At 35.4% G+C, this 21,693-nt stretch overlaps 2 long non-coding RNA genes across 2 annotated transcripts in view; one reads left to right on the forward strand and one right to left on the reverse strand.

The window, feature by feature from the left end:
• The first annotated feature begins 1,439 nt into the window (after positions 1 to 1,439).
• The window catches only part of LOC149133774 (uncharacterized), a 52,605-nt gene continuing 32,351 nt past the window's right edge, over positions 1,440 to 21,693 (forward strand). Inside the window, exon 1 of the long non-coding RNA XR_016243303.1 lies at positions 1,440 to 1,950. This is a non-coding gene — a long non-coding RNA (uncharacterized LOC149133774). The remainder of the gene's footprint in view (positions 1,951 to 21,693) is intronic.
• Positions 13,513 to 16,122, reverse strand: LOC149133775 (uncharacterized). Its single transcript, XR_016243302.1, has 2 exons — positions 15,860 to 16,122; positions 13,513 to 14,754 (listed from the first exon to the last, which is right to left on the reverse strand). It is a non-coding gene; the product is annotated as an uncharacterized LOC149133775 (long non-coding RNA).

Raw genomic sequence — 21,693 nt, forward strand, 5'->3', positions numbered from 1 at the left:
TGCCACTCAATGGGACTGAACCCGGAACCATTCTGGTTGGGAAGCAAACCTCTTACCACACAGAACACGAAAATAATTCCTAAATACACACAGTACAATGAGCGTTGTTGTTGTTGGCACTCCGTCGCTTACGACGTCGAGGGTTCCAGTTGATCCGATCAACGGAACAGCCTGCACGTGAAATTAACGTGCAAGTGGCTGAGTACTCCACAGACACGTGTACCCTTAACGTAGTTCTCGGGGATATTCAGCGTGACACAGTGTGACAAGGCTGACCCTTTGAATTACAGGCACAACAGAAACAGGAAGTAAGAGTGAGAGAAAGTTGTGGATGAAAGAGTACAGCAGGGTTCGCCACCATCTCCTGCCGGAGCCTCGTGGACCTTTAGGTGTTTTCGCTCAATAAACACTCACAACACCCGGTCTGGGAATCGAAACCACGATCCTATGACCGCGAGTCCGCTGCCCTAACCACTGGGCCATTGCGCCTCCACACAATGAGCATACATAGAGGTATACGAAGTGGAATAAGAATCGTAATGTCGGAGTAGGGTGCGTATATACCGCAAAAGATGATGACCATTGTCTGAGGTTTGGTGATGGAATGAGAATTACTGGGAGGGTGAGGAACACAATTTTCTATGAAAGATTCTGTGTGAGGGTTGAAGAGTTTATCGAAAATTGTTCGATTGTTTATGACGCATCGACTCTTCCTATATCTCAGTGTAAGAAATGAACGTTTTCGTGAAATTTTCATGATTAAAATGATAATAATAATAATAATAATAATAATAATAATAATAATAATAATAATAATAATAATAATAATTATTATTATTATTATTATTATTATTATCATTATTAAGGTGGCAAGCTGGCAGAACCCTTAGCGCGCCTGACGAAATGCTTGTTCGGCAGTATTTCGCCCATCGTTACATTTTGAGTTCAAATTCCGACTTTGCCTTTCATCCTTTCGGTGTCGATAAAGTAAGTACCAGTTGAACACTGGGGTCAATGCAATCTACTAACCCCCTCCCCCTAAATTTCAGGCTTTGTGCCTATAGTAGAAAGGCTTATTATTATTATTATTATTATTAGTAGTAGTAGTAGTAGTAGTAGTAGGGAAGTGGCGAGCTGGCAGAATCGTTAGCACATCGGGAAAAATGCTTAGCGGCATGTTGTCCGTCTTTACGTTCTGAGTTCAAATTCCACTGTGGTCGTCTTTACTTTTCAGCCTTTCCGGGGTCAATAAAATAAGTATTAGTTGAATACTGGGAGTTGATGTAATCGACTCGTCCCCTCCCCCAAAACTGCTGCCCCTGTGGCAAAATTTGAAGCTATTATTATTATTATTATTATTATTATTATTATTATTATTATTATTATTCTAATACATTGATATACTTCAGGTTGAAATGTATCAAAATAGAACACGACAAGTAGTAAAAAAAAAAACTAAAAAGGAGAATATGAAAGATAATGGAGTAAAACAAGATCAAAGGATACTACGTCGGAATGTTGTGGCTGTAACATCGAAGATGAGTAGAGTACACCCTCCATATAAGCACCTTATGAATGAAGTGTTGGTGGGAGGTAAACCAGAACGTAAAGCGCCATAAAAAAGCCCACAATGCATTTTGTCCTATGCCGTCATGCTTCCGCCACAACTACCACTTGTATAGTACTATATCCACCTCGAAAAGAAGAAATGTCAAGCTAGCACTATTGAATTTGATTTATAATGCAAAGGGCTGTTGCTAGGTACGACAATGTTGAGGTTAGGTATATTCGTATAAATCGACATTTTAGTGTCGTCGACTTCGAAATGATGAAACATAGAGGAAAGACCGAAAAGTACAGAAGTGAGAATACGAAGGAACACAAGGTTAGTAAGAAACTCTCAAGAGTGCTGAACAGCAGAAGGTCTTCCGAGAAGAACCGCCCCCTCAGGTAAGTGTTTTGGCCCTTAATTTCTTACACTCTTACCACACAGAACATGAAAATAATTCCTAAATACACACGGTACAATGAGCGTACATAGTCGGGTACGAAGTGAAATAAGAAATCGTAATGTCGGAGTAGGGTGCGTACATACCGCAAAAGATGATGACCATTGTCTGAGGTTTGGTGATGGAATGAGAATTACTGGGAGGGTGAGGAACACAATTTTCTATGAAAGATTCTATGTAAAGGTCGAGGAATTTATCCAAAATTCACAACAATTCAAGACTGCTGGGTGTAATTTTTTTGATACTTTTTTTTTATCAAAGACTGCATTTAAATCGCTTAGAGATTCAATCTCACTGTAGCTCCTCTTCGCTGACTCAGCTTTCAAACTAATACTAAAAGAAAAAATAACGTTGGATATCGTGGTAGCGGCGAACGTCAACGCTATTATAATAACTCATATGAAGTTACTTCCCTTAGCGTTAAAATACAAAATATTGCCTGCGAACGGTGTGGAGGTCATTTTCACACAAATATATACTTGTATATTTTGACTGAAAGTTTACCGATTCTTTTGTGTGGTACTCCAGGTCCATGCTAATGGAACGTACATATTAATATAATATTTGAAGGGAGTTTACTGTTCAGACAGTAGTTAGAGCAACATCATTTTTAGGGGGCAGTGTATATGAAACATATGTGGGGAAAGAAAAGCGAAGATCAACAATGATTCTCATGTAGCTGAAGTGGGAAGAACATGCGCCTAAAAGTTAACTGACATTCCGTTGGTTACGACGACGGGAGTTCTAGTTGATCCGATCAACGGAACAGCCTGCTTGTGAAATTAACGTGCGAGTGGCTGAGCACTCCGTAGACATACGTATCTTTAACGTAGTTCTGAGGGGAATGCAGCGTGACTTAGAATGAGACAACGCTGGGCCTTTGAATTACAGGTTCAACTAATTTTTCTCAGGTGAGGTGACAGGTGCAACGTGAAATAAAGCATATTGCTCAAGGACACAGCACGTCACGGGGAATCAATCTCACAACCTTCCGATCGTGAGCCGAGCACCTTCACCACTAAGTTACGCGCGTTCAAGTTTCTAGATGCTCTCAAATCATAACTTGTACGAAAACTTTCTACGTAGTGGACTTGGAAAAAGCACCTAAAGAGTAGCTTACGGTTTGAAATCAGAAGATATATCGTCTGTCATAAAGAAAAAGCAATTAAAATCCATGCGACTGACTTCATACTCATTGTGTCTAAACAATCTAACATACAGTGCATGAATCGACCAGGCGATATGTTAAAACACACGTGTTCGAAAAGCTGCGCAATGCGCCCAAAACATGAAGGTGACACTTTCAGTCCAATGGTCAGGACACGTTCAAGTGACGGCAGAAGTGGAACATGAAACACATTAATGGTTAGCGTTTGTCTATCTCAATAATCGAATTGTCGGCGGGTATATTACAACACAACTTTGTTAGTTTTTTGTGAATGATATATATACATATATATATATATGTATCAACAGCATAAGATATATGTGTGTGTGTGTGTGTTAATGTTTTGTTAGATTCATAATTTTTTATCATTGATGTCATAGATATTTGCACCCCGACTGTATCTTCTTTATGAAAACCATTGTTTTATATATAATATTTTATATCGCAAACAGAATAAATACTTTTAATAAATACTTTTGTTAGTTTCGCCGCTAGTTTTCAGTACATTTTCATCACCAACAATAATTCTGTATTTGTCTAGTTATTAATTCCATAATTCAAATATATATAAATACTAATATACACACATATAAAAAGGATCATCATTTATATATATATATATATATGTGTGTGTGTGTGTGTGTGTGTGTATGTGTGTGTGTGTGTGTGTGTGTGTGTGTGTATACGTGGGCGTGTGTAACTGAGTGAGTAGGTATCTATCTAAATATCTATCTATATATATATATATATATATTAAAAAGTATATACACCATCACATTACACAGATGCAAAAAGGTTTATATTTATAATTATATATACACATATATATCATATATATATATATATATATGTGTGTGTGTGTGTATAATATATACATATGTGCATACACATACATATATACATATACATATATATATATATACATATATACATATATATACGTATACATATACATATATGTATACATATATATATACATATACTTAAACACATATACATATATATATATAAATACATATATATATATATACATATATATACATATATATATATATGCATATACATATATACATATATATATACATGTACACATATATTTATACATATATATGTATATACATACATATATATATATATACATATATATATATATATATATATATATATAGATAGATAGATAGATATGCACATATATATACATATACATATATATACATATACATATGCATATATATACATATACATATATATATATATATATATATATATATACACACACATATATATATATACATATGTATATACATATATAAATATATGCATATATATATATATATATATACATATATCCATACATATACATACACGTATATACACATATATATATACAAATATATACACACATATATATATGTACAATGTGCTATATTTTTCGGCGTCCGTTAAGTTTAGCTTTTGATTTCTCATGATGAGGAATTTTTTATCTTTAGTTTCTTTTCGTCCATTTATTTATTTATTTATTTTTGTTTTTACCTAGGGTCTTCAGCTCCTCCTAATCCATCCGATAATTTGTTCGTTTCTGTTTTGTTTTTCTTTTCTTCTCTCTTTTTAACTATTCGTATAGCTTGTAGTGTTTTTTTCTTTTTTTTTCTTTTGGCTTCTGTACTTTTTGCTAGTATTTCATTTTATATACGTACATAAGCATATACATATATATATACATACATACATACATACCATACATAAATACATACATACAGAACAACTACACACACGCACACACATACATATATATACATATATTGTATAATTAAATACTGTTCCTTCATTTGGTTTTTATGAGTGATGACGGACATGACTTCAGATATTTCATATTATTTGTGCTTGTATTGTTTTTTTTTGTCTTGTTTCCTTCCTTTATTTGTTCTGTTGTTGCTATCATTATTATTGTTGTTGTCGTTTTGTTTATTTAGCGGGGCGGCATTGTTTTTAGTTTTGATATCCTAGATTCGTTTTCATCCAGTTATTATCCAACTATTTATTTATAAAACTCATCGAATTTACATCAATCGCTCTTCTTCCCAACTCCGTTTCCTCTGAATATTTAGTAGCTATTTAAACTGTATATAAATCAATCCCAACAATGTACATACACACACACATATATATATATATATACATATATAATCATACGCGACTATGTTATTGCTAATTAGCTGGACAGTGAAAAAATAAAAACAAAAATTGATACAAAGATTCATTTGATTATTGTCAAGCTTTACAATCGGACTCCCTTTGTGCCTTGCTGACCCGAGTGATAATAAATTTAGTTTTATTCCTGATAAACGTCCTAGGTGTATTTTATGTGGTTTTTATATGTATCTTTGTAATTGTGTCCAACATACTCTTGTTTTGCTTTGATGTTAATTTTTTGGAGATGACTACAGTTTATAGTTTCCACTCAAGAATTAATTTTTCTACCAAGTTGTTTTGTTGATGGAATAACCTGTAGTATTAAAACGACGTCGTTGTTTTTTTTTTTTTAAAGATATTCTCTGATACTTTCCTGTAGTGGCAATATTATTCTTGACTTTCTGTATTTATGTATGTAGTTAGGCGTGTGCGTATACAACCCCTCACATATATATATACAGACATATTTATACAATAAATTATATATATATATATATATATATATATATGTATACATATACATTTATATATACATATAATTAGTTTATATATCTCTAATCATATATATAATATATCTATAATTATACGTATGTATAATACATATATTATAATGCATATACACATACATATACGTATGTATGTATTTACAAATGAATATATATATGTACACATACATATATACATACACACACATAGTTTATATATACATATATATATATATATATATATATATATATATATATATATATATATAGCTTAACCAATTTATTGTCTCTCCTTGTGACTTTGCCTATATATTTTTGTCACCATTGTTATTGTTTCACCAAACAAAATTACTCTTTGAAGTTATTTGTTTCCAAACGTTCAAAATTACTCTCTCTTGAACGTATAGTACGTGACTGCAATCACGTGTATGTGTTTTCCTTATTGTAAATATAAACTTGTAGTTTCAAATACTCGTATCTTCATGTCTAGTTGATATCTCAGTGGTTTTTGCGGTCATAATAATCAGTGTTTTAGATTATTAGTCAGTTAGTATTAACATATGCAAGACCAGCGGTCGCTCTTAGTGTTCTACTCTGTCCGTTGTAAACGCAGCTAATATTCTCCTGGATTACATCTGTTACAATAAATGAATGCTTTAGATAGCTGAATTTAGTGACTGTAATAAAAAGAAACACAACATTCTGTAAGGGGCCGGGCCTCTCGCCACTGTAGTAAGTGTAGCACCGAATAAGCTTTCTATATCCTCTGAAATTGGTGTAAGAAAACCAGAAGACCAGTGTCGAATGGTTGTAAAAGAATTTAATCTATTAAATGCAGGCGTAGGCCAGTTGATAATATTTAAACGAGTCTAAAACCTAAGAGGTATAATATTATATTTAACGAGATTCCATACAATCTCCAACCACCAATCTAAATATCACATCCAGATTTTTGTTTAACTTAAAGCTATAGTACAAATTTGTTGTTCTATGTATTGCGGTTTGAATTTGAACGCGGGGTCATGTGGCTGCAAACATTTCAACCTCACAGTTAAGCCTGCTGTTCCCTTATGCAGTGCTCCCCAAACTTTTTCCACTTGCGGTACACTTATATTCTTTTCAAAATTCGGCGTCACGCCTGAACTAAAAATGCAACTAAAAGTGTAAAGGAAAAAATTATATTCAGGTAATACTGTGGCACAACCACCATCGTATCGTGGCACATAAGTGTTCTGCGGTGTAACGGTTGCGAAGCACTGCCCTATAATACAGTTACTCTCTTTTACTCTTTTACTTGTTTTAGTCATTTGACTGTGGTCATGCGGGAGCACCGCTTTTTAGTCGAGCAAATCGACCCCAGGACTTATTCTTTGTAAGCCTAGTACTTATTCTATCGGTCTCTTTTGCCGAACCGCTAAGTTACGGGGACGTAAACAAACCAATATCGGTTGTCAAGGGTTGGGGGACAAACACAGACATCTGTTGGTGGGAGCTCTCACAATATTATCACTTTTCTTAGCACCACTATATTTACTAACGGAGCGTCTAGTTCCCGGTAGATGGGTAAAAGGGCTGCTTTGTTGCAAACATATTCTCTCAGGTGGAGAATAGCGGCAGATATTGGGATTCTGTTTTGTAAGAGGAGTGTGATGTGGTTGTCTGTTCATGGATGTTCCGTAGTTGATGCGTCTAGTTCCTGGGAGGTGAGTGAAAAGACAGTCTCGTCGCAAACACATATTTTCACGGAGGGAATAACGGCGGACTTTTGGGTTCCTTTTTGTTTGTGAGAGCGGGGTGTATAGCAATTGGTAAATGAACAATTTGTTTATTATATTCTTATTATTCTTCAAGTTTAGTCCTAAAGGAACGAAAATGATAATTGTTTTACATTGGCATAAGACCAGTATGATCGAAAATGCGAATGTGGTAGGAAGTAACTTAATGTAAGACAAATTGTAGAGCTACTGAATGTGAGAAAATTTTGAAATAAAGATGCAGTAGAATCATGTCAGTGACCAGGTCGCAGTTCGTGTGACGAAAATTTTGACACTAAATAAAATATGTGTAATGGAAGTTAAAAGTATTTGTGTGTTTTTGAATGACTAATATGTATCTCTCACACTGTAATAATTTTTGTTTCAATGCATGGTCTCAGATCAAACCATTTGCCTGGTAAGTACACTTAGAAATATATATTTCAGTATTTGAAATGAAGGACGTTGTGAAGTGGAGAAGCAAACATAGAGGGGTACCAGATTATACATCTTTTAGGTTTTGGTTTCTTTCTTTAACCGATCGACTTTATCTCTACCTCGTGGAGAGAAAATTAATAAATGTCGTTTACTTGGTAATATTCAGTCACCCATACTGTTTCCTATAAGATTCTGACTTTGTGCTAATATGAAAATCAAATACATATTTGAGCCAGCCGTGGGATTATCTACATTGTTACTTGCTTTCTAGGAGTTGCGGTCTAATATCTTTCAAACCTCATTTACATCATCTAATAAGCTCGGGTTGGTCATGTATTGATTGACTTTGATCATAGATCTACTCGATCAGAACCGTCTAGAGGCTAAACACTGATAAAAATAACAATAACAACGACAACACCAGCAATGGTGGTAGTAAACAATATTTGAAATATCATAAAGTGCTTTCTAATAGTTAACTCTTTCTAAGAATGTAAGAATTGTAAAGGTTTGCGAATACATTGCGTGAGGTTTAGGACATAGAAATCAGATTATCCATAGAATTTTGCAAGTTACAGCATTTATTTGGCTTGATAACAGATATTGAAGATAATGCTAAAGTTTCCTTTAGTGCCATTGTTATATATTTGAGGAGAGAGAAAAATGCCCCCCGGTCTTAATCATATTGGTTTATTCCAATGCCAATTCCACCAGAACATTTCCTCGAACAACGACTGCAACAAAACCATTATTTCTTTGTGGAAAGACTAACAAGATACAGACGTTTATCGAGAACTTATTGTTTGATCATTCGATATATACCCTCGAAACTGAATCAATATCGATGCGAAAACGAGAGGCAATTAGCGAATTAGACAAGTTTGCAGTGTGAGTTGGCTTCAAGCTATATGGGCAGAGTGTGAATGAATAGAAGGAATAGAGAGAAATTAGGAATCATTAAATAAACGTCTGTTCTATTACAGTTGTGTTGCATTTACATTGCATTTAGATTCCTTTACGTTGGATAACTAACTTTGAAAGTTCTCTGATTGTTTAATATTTTCAATCACGTATTTACAGGAGAACAAACCAATGGCTAAATTAGTAGTGATTTAAGCAGATTCAAACATTCCTGCTACTCATGTTGAATATATAGCTGTTCGAAAGGTTGTGTGTTCCATTTTAATTAATATCACTGTTGTGCATTTTTTTTTATGCGTGTAGTTACAGCTCAGTTCTGAACAAGCAGACTAATGCCACGTGGCAGGTAGATTGAAGTACTAGACGTGACAGCGTACTTCACGTTCTTTGCATGTGGAGCATTTTGTTTCTCTGTGACGAGGTTACAAAGGCTACATAGTCCGACCACCGTTGAAACTGCTAGACTTTCTATGTATTTATCTATCATGTATCTTCTTTTCTTGTCTTGTAACGGCATTCACGCGGGAGTGGTTAAGCCTGCTCCTATTGACTTCACCGCGTCATGTGGGTTCATAGTAGTTTCAAGGGATGATCAGAGTCGGCGAAAACGGTTCCCATCTGTGTTCGTAAGCCACCATACACGACCGGTGGCAGGTCGTCCTCGTGTTACGCCTTCTCACCGCAGGATGCCCACAGACGCCATCCAATGCCACCAGGAAGTCGCTGGATTCCGGAACAGTCGCCGCCTAGAATTCACCATTGCCCTCCAGTTAGCCATATTACAGCCTTAACACCGCCGCTATCAGGTATGTCCATCCTGAGTGACCCTACCAGAAACTCGAAGTCCTCGACGGCATAGCTCTGACATCCGCTCGTTTAAACTTCCCACCACGATAAGGTCAAGGGTTGGACTTTGAGCAAGGTCTATTATATAGATATTCAACGACTCATTATGAAGTATAATTTAACAATTTTTTCCGATAACAGCATAACATTTGGAAGAGAATTAGCCGGTAAATTTAGTATCTTGACGTAAATATGTTGCGTACAGCTTTTTTTTAAGTATTCGGTCGTTACAAGGTCCTTAGACCACTAAAAACGTAAGAGCTACTAGAATAAAACTGACGCTAGACAGAAGTCAATAGGTTACGATGTACATTAGACTTAAAAGACTGGAGGTCATATTGAAGAGGAAAACAAGACTGGGGAAAGGAATTCCAAAGTTCAGAGACGCAAGGGAAGAAACTGGTACTGGAAAGTGCTTTACGACACTTAGGAGGTTGCACAGTATACTGTTGAGCAAAATATAAGCTACCCTTATGTGTATGGGAAAAGCACACTTGAGGTAATTCCTACCACCAACGATACGACCACCAGTCTCACAGTTAAATTTCACGATAGGAAAACTTAGTCAAAATAAATTTTAATAGAAGCTTACCTCAACTTACGTCATATCGAGTTACGCCTTTTTCGAATTTACTTCATTATTTTTTTTTTCAAGAATTTAACGAGAAGAAAATGGACAAATTCAATCGATTATTTATCGACTTACATCGGTCTTAACGAACACATTTACAAACATAAGAATTAACAAAGGAACACCTAAAAACCAATACTGAAATGGAAAATGAAATGAATATACATGAAAACAAGTAGAAACCATTAACTAAAACAAATATAAGCAAATAAATTTTATTTAATGTTTTCTCGTCTTACGCTGCTTTCAGAGTTAAGTCCCACGTCTTGAAACTAATTACCGGCGTGATATATTCTATAACGTTATGTATTCTACAGGGTGTCCACAAAGTCTGGGTACATTGAGTAAATAAAATCATAGCATAAACAATTAAATATAAGAAATAATAATTTCTTAAAGTATGTGTTAATCCCCATGTACCCAGACTTTGCGGACACCCTGTATAACGCGCTTAGACTGAACGTAGAGAAAATTGGACTACTAAACATATTCGTTTCACAATCATGGGGTTTGGGGTTCAATTCCACGGTGCGCTATCTTGTTTCTTTCGCAAAGGTATTTTACTATAGATTGAAATTATATACTTTGTAAGAATTTTTGAGGCGGAAATTTTAGGGACACCCGTAGCGTATACATGTACACACACACACACACACACACACAGACACACACACACACACACACACACACACACACACACACACACAAACACACATATGCATATCCCAGTGAAATTGACACTGTTACGATGTTTGCGAATACCTGAGGGAACGATCTTCAAGAAGTTAATATTCTGAGGAGGAAGACGTGAGTGAATTTTTAACAGACAGCATAAGAGGAGGTGGCCAGGACACGATGTAGACAAAAAACAGTGCTTAGGTGGAAAAGTTACGATAATTCCGAAGGGAAGAAGCTACTGCAGAAACTAAAGAAAAAGCAGAGTGAGGACACAGCACACGTGTGATATATACTGCAGGAGTGCTTGGCAAGAGATTTCTATTAAATATTCCAAACAATCAGGTGGCCTTTTTGTAAGGTCTAGGATGTTTGTATATTCTGTAGCACCACTGGCCCAGATACAGAGGCATTTTATTTCGGGTTACATCTGAACCTTGTAGTCGTTTCGGAAAAGACACGAGCGCCAAATAATCGATTTTGATTTCATAAAATATAGTAACCATAAAAAAACATGTTTTCGTATATAAACAGCTGAAAGTTTGTTTTATTTTCTGCCTGACTAATCATAATCAGTTATATACATTAATAAGCGATGTACGATTGATTGAATTCACGCTCTTAATATCGTTATAGCAAAAAGCTCTCCTTTTATTCTTCCTATGTGCCTAACTATAAATAATGGGGTGATTGGAAAAGAATTAACTGCTTTTGTTTTTCAGCTGAATTGTTTTGTTTTGTCTTTACGTGTGTCTTTTGAGGTTGGCGACAAACGCTATTTCTTCTAAGAACTGTTTACCTTTTTCCTAACGATAAATTCTTTTCGATTTAGCAAACATCACTTGTCTTCGACACTCTTTGATTTCGTGCTTGTTTTTTTGTGTTCCTTTTTGTCTGGTTACATTTTATATATGTAATGTATGTCTATGCTACTTTCCTTTAAGTTGTATATTTGTCGATCTCATTAGGGAGTAAGTGATCTCTTATTTTCCTGTATTTCATTGCACGTTTACTTCCACCGTTGTTTACTTGGGTTTACATGTTCTTATACGAGACATTTTAAATATGCACACAGTTTGCTTCCCGCGACTCATGCAGCTGCTTGTTACATTATACCAATACCAACTATTAGTAGGAATATCACACTCACGGCCTGCCCTATAGACTTGACATAAGGAAGAACAAATTGTGATAAGGGTTAAAAATATCAAAACATCTGTATTTTGGCTAAGTGTCCGCAAGATCCAATCCTTCCGTATACATCGGTTGCTTTCAAATATGTTAATGATTAGCATATGTTAATAGAACCAGAAATATTTTACTGCTGTTGATGATGGTGTGCATGTGTGTGTGTGTGTGTGCGCGCAAGCTTCTGTGTGTGTGTATATATATAGAGAGAGAGAAAGAGGGAGATGCATATATATTTATGTGTATATATATATATATATATATATATATATATATATATATATATATATTTATGCGTGTATATATATATATATATATATATATATATATATATATTTATGCGTGTATATATATATATATATATATATATATATATATTTATGCGTGTATATATATATATATATATATATATATACATATATATATATATATATATATATATATATATATATATATATATATTATAAAGATGCCATCATTATAACGACTGTGATGACCATCTGGACATAAACACAGCCACTGTCAATCATAAAAAGCCATTTAGCAGAATGACATCTATCTAAATGAAGACTATATCATTACGGAATTCAATGTAAGTTTTATGCTGAATAAATAACATAGCAGAGCCTCTGTAATCGTAGGAGAGTCTATCAATGTCTGTTACTTGACTTGAGATCTTGTCAGTTCCTCACATGTAATATGTATTGAAGATATACAATTGTGCTTTACCTCAAACCTATATTCATGGCTAATTGCAAACTAAGTGCTAAAGGACGAAAAGTACAGTGACAGAGCATTCGAAAGAATGAAAGAAAGAATTAGGATTTTGATTAGGAGTTTGACGCTATTTATGGCTTTATCATTGAATCTTGTCAAAAAATGTCTTAAGTTAAACTAACATTACCTTCTTCCAATTTTTAAAAAAGCGAAAAGAAAAAGAAAACCACGGGTGACGGTGGGATGGAAGTTGCAAGGAAATCTTTAATTACAAATTGTTATACACGACTTCAGTCTAAAGTGTTAATAGAGCAGATGAAAGAACGAAGTTGACGCACAAAATGACTTGGATATATATATGTATATATATATATATATATATATATATATACATATATATATATATATATATATATATATATATATATATATATATATATATGTGTGTGTGTGTGTGTGTGTGTGTGTGTGTGTGTGTGTGTGTGTATGTATGTGTGTATATATATGTATGTATATATATATATATGTGTGTGTGTGTGTGTGTGTGTGTGCGTGTGTGTGTGTGTGTATGCATATATATAGAAGCGTGGTAATATTTTCTTTGGGAGAGAGATGCGGCTGCCATTTGCCAAGCTACTCTTGTGTTAACAGTAGTTGTATGGGTACATGCGCTGCATCCACTATTTGTTGTTGAATCCCCATTTCTGTCAAATGACACCTTTGTACTACACAGGTGACAACCCTGCAACGCATCAGTCTATTTTTTTTTTTTTTTTGTGGATGTGGGGTATCATTGCTGGTGCGAGTCTTACGAGGTCGGGTTGAAATATTATCTCAACCTCTTTTAGTCGCCTTTTACGACGTACAGTGGAAACGATGGATCTATTCTTTCACAAATAGGTGACCATACACTGCATCCTTGTAGACTGATAAAAACATATTAATTTGTCTAAAATACAAATCTCATTCTTTTGCATGAGTTCTGTAAGGATACGCAGCCGAATTCAAAAATGTTTCTTTAAGCGTATGAACTTTTAAGAAGATACACTTCCTTGCAGTTTTCATCCACTTTAAGTGTCTTAGACAGTCTTAGACTTAACAAGGATATTGGTAAGCAGTTTGTGATGCATAAAAGGGCAATGTTAATTAGGAAGAGAGACTGAAAAATTAAATCTGAAGGTATTAAGTTTCCACACGATGGTATCGTCATATTGCTCAGAAATGATAGGGGATACAAGGACTTGGAGTGCTGCAGGACGATAGAATAATGAAAGGAGAAATGAGCAAAAGAATCTTCAATGAGTATAAAAACAAGATTAAGTAAGTGCTTAAAACATATCTGACTGGACGTAATAACATCAAGGCCATGAATACGTGAGCCATGACAGTGTTGATATACTCTGCGCCTCTTCTAAACTGGACAAAACCAGAGCTACATAATTGCTCACAATGCGTATCGCAAGCCGGCCTAAAATTAGTATCCAAGTGCTCTACGTATCCAGCAGGAAAGGACGCAGAGACTTGTTAAAAGTTGAAGACACCATTAGTGCTGCGATGGTGAAGAACTCTGTTGTGCGTAGCGATAAACGAATACTCTCTATGATTAGAAATATCCAAAGAGTTCTTGAAACAATGGAAGAATTCTAGAAGGAAAGTAAGAACGACAGGACAAAAGCTGCAAAAAGGACTCGTGCAACAAACCAAGGATGTTTGGACGCTGGTTCGAAGCCTGAAACGAGAAATGAAATAGCTAATTATAGATATTCAGGAAAGGAATAAGTCATTAAAACGAATTTGATATTGAGAAAACTCAGTCAGAGAGGAAAGGCAAAATGTGGGGAAAAACTTGTCGAAAGTATTAACCATCTTTTAAGTGAATACAGTAACTTAGCACAAAAGCAGTATATGTGCAGGTTTAACTGTGTTGGTAAAAGGAGTACATTACATTGTTAAAGAAGTGTTGGAATTCAAGTGACAGAAAAGCGATATGAACTCAAGCCAGAAACTGTTGTGGAGAGTGACTATACTACTGAAGTAACAAGAGTAGATATGATTGGATAGGAGAAAAATAAACCCCAAATATGTGATGGACTTTGCATTAGCATATGATAATGTAGTAGACATCAAGAAATTGAGAAAACTGAGAAATATCAGGACCTAGCCAAAGAGAGGAATAGATTATGGAGGGTAAAATTGAAAGGTTTTCCTGTGGTAAGTGGTGCACTTGGCATGGCAACCATACTATTATCTAAGGAGCTGAAATATATTAGAATTATGACATTCGTTGACGGCCTGCAAAAAGAAAGTGCTATCCTGTCTTTTGCAAGAATCCTAAGAAAGGTTCTTGAAATTTGACGAAACTTGTAATCACCAAACGCAGACCAACATCACTGTTAGGTAAAGTAGCGTGTCATAGCTTTATGATGATGATGATACCTTTTACAATTTGTACAAGGCCTGAAATTTAGATTGACCCCAGTGTTCGAACTGATACCATTTTTTTTTATTCCTATAGGATGAAAGATAAAGTCGACCTCGGTGGCATTTGAACTCAGAACATTAAGGCTGACGAAATGCCGCTAAGCACTTTGTCCGACGTGCTGACGATTCTACCATAATAATAACAACTAAAACAATATCATCAACAACAACGATAATAATTAATTACGATAAAATAATAAGAATGGTGAAACAGTAATAACAATAATAATAATAATAATAATAATAATAATAATAATAATAATAGTAACAACAACAACAATAACAATAAATTATTTATAACTGCCAAACGGCTTAAATAGACAGAAAAAATTGTCTGATTAAATAAAGCATACCTGATAATTTTCGTGTAGGTTGGAGTGTGAAACAGTGGTTTGGGGACGTGTTGGGATTAGAGTTGGTGTTGGTGCTGCTATTGGCATTGGTGTTGAAGTTGGTGTTAGTGTTTGTTTTTGTTAGCTGTCGTCTCAGCGATGAGCTGGAAATTGAAGCAGTTGTGTTCTTCCTTGGTGAATAGAGATTAAGTCATTTATGAACAATTTCAACAGGCAGAAAGACGAAAACAAAAAGAAAGAAAAAAAAACAGTCACCATCACCATCGCCACCACCTTCAACAACAACAACAACAACAATGAAAACAAAACTAAAAGTAAAATAAAAATTGCAATACAGAAATGGCTGAGAAGTTAGGGTTATTCGTCGTGGGGAATGATGGCTGGTAATTAAATTAATGTGTATGGAAATGAATTATGCATGGAAATATAGAATACTTTACAGATATGTAACGGCAAACTGCTTCATTCATGAATTGTTTCTAATGGTGTCTACATGTATTTGGTGTTGCTGTTTTGTATTTTTCTTGGCATTGTTAAGGCTAATACTGTAACAGGTGTCTCTTTCTTTCTCTTGTAATCAATAGACAAAAAAATAAAAATAAATAAACAGAACATTGTCTCGTAACTTTACTTTCCGTCATGTACTTCGACCGCAATTTTTCATTCACGTCTTATTATTTCATTGTACTTAAGTGACTGTATTTCTGTTGGATGTTTGTGCAGGAATACATGCATCCATACATTCATACAATCACACATAATTGTATACATACATACATACATACATGCATGCATATATACATACATGCATGCATACATATACAAACAGACCAATATATATATGCATGTATACATATGTGTATACATATCAGTATGTGCCTGAAGAGGGGTTCAATTGTATATGTGTATATATGCATTTGTATAACCGACTGTATGTCACTATGTATGACTCCGTTTTTGTACGGTCGTGTGCTCGTGTTCTGCATGTGTTGCGTGCCATATGAATGTGTGTGTGTATGTGTGTATGTGTGTGCGCGCCAATGTGGGAATGTGTATTTTATTCAAAGGGCTAAGAGACTAATCAGGTCATATTGTGTTCAAAAAAGAGGGAAGAAATGATGATGATGTTGATTCTTCTTCTTCCTCTTCTTCTTCTTCTTCTTCTTATTATTATTATTATTATTATTATTAATATTATTAGGAAGACGGCAAGTGTATTAGTATGGAGGAGGATGTAATGATGTGACTGTTGATGACGATTATGACAATGAAGTGATTAATAACGGTTCTTATTAGCACAACCACATTAAGGTTGCCACTACTACTACTGCTACTGCTACTACTATTATCAATAAATACTACTTTTTGAAGAGGCTCAGTGAAAAAGTGGGTTTGTTGATCTCAAGTAAATTCCCTGAGTTGCGTGCAGATAGTACAACATACAAAACTGCAAAATTCCTACATGTGAGAAAATCAAATTACCTATTACATGTTGCAATCAAGAGACAAAGTAAAAAGTTTTAACCCGGACAATTTTTTAGGCCAATAGGTTTTGCATGTATCTTTTTTTTTAATAATAAGTGATTGATTAATTGACTGATTAATTTGTTAGACAAGTGGTTAAGCAAGCAATCAATTAGTTAGTTGGTTAAATAACGGGCCTGCTGATGAATAATTAATAATTGAATTGAATCAGTACCTCTGTTTGTTATTGGCATAATTTTTTTATTTATTTATGCGCCGTTTTGAAGCCTAGCCAAGCTCATGGACTCGGTTTCCCGGTTTCTATGGCGTATGTTTCCCCCCCCCACCAGCTGGACGGGACCCCAGTCCATCGCAGCGTTACTCAAGAAATAGGAAGAAAGTGTGAGAGAAAGTTGGGGTGAAAGAGTACAACAGAGGTCGCCACCACCCCCTGCCGGGATCTCGTGAAGCTTTAGGTGTTTTCGCTCAATAAACACACACACAACGCCCGGTCTGGGAATGGAAACCGCGATCCTCCGAGCGCGAGTCCGCTGCCCTAGCCACTGGGCCATTGCGCCCCCACTATTGGCATAATGGCTGTACTAAAAATACAGCAGAATTTATCTTTATCCTTTACATATTTCAGTCATTAGACTGCAGCCATGCTTGGGCACCGCATTGAAGAGTTTTAGTCGAACAAATTGATCTCAGTACTTATTTTTTTGTTTTGTTTTTAAGTCTGGTACTTAACCTATCGATCTATTTTGTCGAACCGCTAGGTTACATAAACACACCAACACAAGCTGTCAAACGGCAGTGGGGGGACAAGCATGGACATAAAGACACTCAAGCACGCTTGCACGCAGACACAGAAAACACACACACATCGACGCCAGTGTTCAACGGATACTAATTTTGTCGACTTCGACAGGATGTAATGCAAAGTCAAACTCAGCGGAATTTGAACCCAGAATGCAACGAACCGACAAGCGCTTTGTCCGACTCGCTAACGATTCTACCATATAGAAACATTATTGCATTAGTCCTTAAGACGGCAAGCTGGCAGAATCATTAGTAAACCGGGCAAAATAATTAGCAGCACTTTGTCCGTCTTTACGTTGTCAGTTCAAATTCAACAACAACACTGTTATACATTTTATCCGACCTACTAGCGATTCTGTCAGCTCATATAATAAGAGTGGTGATAATTCTGTCCACAATAAACACAAGACTTGAAATTTTGAGATAGGGGTCCTGTCGATCTCATTGACACGCGGGCATAACTATTACTTATAGTATTTACTTTATTGACACCGAAAGAATGAATGAAAGGAAAAATCAACCATGGCGGAATTTGAACTCAGAATATAATGACAGACAAAATAAAGCGAAGCATTTTGTTCAGCATGCTAACGATTCTGCCACCTTCACCTTTCATTATTCAAGCGTCGATAAAATAAGTACTATTTGAGCATTCTGGTCCATATAATCGACTTACCCTTCCACCGAACTTCCTGGAATTATACCAAAATTTGCAATTATTATTACATTAATCTAAAGGCGGTGAGCTGGCTGAATCGTTAACACTCTGGATTAAATGCTTAGCGGCATTTCGTCCGTGTTTCATATTTCAGATTCCGCTGAGGACGACTTTGCCTTTCATCCTTTCGGGGTCGATAAATTAAGTACCAGTGAAACACTGGGATCCACGCAATCGACTAATCCCCTCCACGCAAATTCGAAAATGTTATTACATTAGTCTTAGTGTATTTCAATTGTCTTCACGGTTTAAAATTTGATTTAAGAAGGACAGTTCATAAGTGTCTGAATGGAAGTCAATAGAGAACTAATATGGATTTCGTGGACCCAAACTGATAAAATGTGAAAAGAGACTTTTTTCTAAACTTTTTTTCTGATTGTGACCAAATATTATTTTTCAGATTAAAAGAATATATTATTATTATTCTAGTATTTCCGTTACTTCAACTCTCTATCAGTAAATGGGAAAAGAAACAACAACAACACTGTTATACATTTTATCCGACCTACTAGCGATTCTGTCAGCTCATATAATAAGAGTGGTGATAATTCTGTCCACAATAAACACAAGACTTGAAATTTTGAGATAGGGGTCCTGTCGATCTCATTGGCACGCGGGCATAACTATTACTTATAGTATTTACTTTATTGACACCGAAAGAATGAATGAAAGGAAAAATCAACCATGGCGGAATTTGAACTCAGAATATAATGACAGACAAAATAAAGCGAAGCATTTTGTTCAGCATGCTAACGATTCTGCCACCAAATTCACAAGGGAACTCGGCATTAACCCTGAATTAGATGAAGAACCAGAAACCACTGCCACAAAACAAGCAAAACGGATCAAACAGACTTCAAAAAAAGAAGCTCTGCGTCACAATTTTTCCACAGATTTTACTCCCAAAGCTTTTTCTACAGTTTGGCATGGCTCTAATGCAGCGGAGAACCATAGTTTGTCTACCTCTAGATTAACTGCCTTCCTAACTCCACAGGCTAACCAGCTCCATCTGCTTAACTGACTTCCTAAGTACCCTATAGATTGGACCCTGACAGGTGCTACAGCTCCGAGTCAGAGTAAACCTGGAAATAATAGAAGCTAAGTTGTGGTTTCCCATTCCTCAAAAATTATGGAACTTCTGAACCAGGACCCAACTTCTCGATGCCCAGGTCTCTCACTATAGTTAAGGGTCATCTGTGATTAGTTTTCTGCTTTTAGTTTTCAGATAACGTAGGGTAATGAGCCAATAAGGAAACCTCTACATTGTAGCATGATGTTCCAAAACGAAGACTAAATCGCTGCCTTAAATCACACCCGTTTTAAAAGAGAAAGGACACTTACGAGAATGCATCATCAGATATATAAAAGAATGGTGTGGCAACAGCTCATTTCATGCTAACTTGAAACTGAACAATAAACATTTCGATTTTGAGTTAAAACAATGTTTTATTGGAAGAATTTTTCCATGAATATCGTTCAATGGTGTTTTATTCAAATTTCTACTATGGTGTGTGGGAAATAATTAAAATAATTTTGTAAAGAATTTAAAAAAAAGGAGTTGTTGAACCATTAATAATTAAGACGAATTGGCTTCAGATTTATAAAATATCTTGAATCAGAATAAATTCAAATTAGTTAGCTGTCATTACACACACTTAATTATACACACTTTATTTATTTATTGGAAGCCAATAAGAACATAATAATAATTTATATAAATCCTTGAGGAAAACAAAAATTGCCGCAAGGAGCGAACGTGATCGCTTCTGGATGACTGCTCAACCTGCCAGAAAGTGCGGCACACTCTGTGCCAAAGTGCAGCACACTCTCCACCCTGTTAGTTTAAAAGGGGAAGGACATGTCAGAGAATGTAGCTTTAGGTAAACTATACTTAAAAGAAAAGATGGAATGGTCACGGTTAGAATAACTAATTATAGACTAAACAATGTCGATAACAACAGGATACACTGTCCATTGACAATACACATATATAACCAGCTCACTCCTCACCAGAAAAGACAGATCGCGCATGAGCTTCAAAAAGTGTTCTCTAGGGAGAAGAATCCTTTAGCCTGCTAGAAGTAGCAGTCACAATTTTCCTTAACTTAGAACGCGCATGAGCTTCAGAAAGTGTTCTCTAAGGAGAGGAATCATTTAGCCTGGTAGAAATAGCAGTCAAAATTTTCCTTAACTCATACTCCACCATCTTAAACAAACCAGGGTACATTGAACAATGTAGTCCTAGATATACTATGTCTTAAAATACAACCAGATGGTTACAGTTGGTCACAGAACATGTCAAAGTAAACTTGGTTCCAAAACAAAAACAAAAAGAGTAACATAAGTTACTTTAAAGGGCTATTTTTTAAAAAATGATTAGAGTGCGGCCATACTGTGGCACCAGCTTGAAATGTCAATTCGAATAAATCGATAACAGTACTTATCCTATAGGTCTATTTTACCGAACATCTAAGTTACGGAGACGTAAACCAACCAACACCGGTTGAAAAGCGGTGATGAGAAATCAATCACTACACAAACACAAAGACTCTCTCTCTCTCACACACACACACACACACACACACACATACGCACATATACATACACACACTACTATATACATGGACGCACACATATATACCCGACGGGCTTCGTTTTAGTTTCCATCTTCCAAATTCACTTTGATGGCTATGGGTGGCCCAAAGTTATAGCAGAAGACACTCACACAAGGTGCCACAAAATGGAGTTGAACCTAAAACCACGTGGTTTAGAAGCAAGGTTCTCAATAATACAGTCATGCACGCAGAAAGAAAAACAAAGAAAACTCACC

The sequence above is a fragment of the Octopus bimaculoides genome, chromosome 10 (genome assembly GCF_046866305.1).
Source record: "Octopus bimaculoides isolate indiv1 chromosome 10, ASM4686630v1, whole genome shotgun sequence".
NCBI classification, from domain to species: domain Eukaryota; kingdom Metazoa; phylum Mollusca; class Cephalopoda; order Octopoda; family Octopodidae; genus Octopus; species Octopus bimaculoides.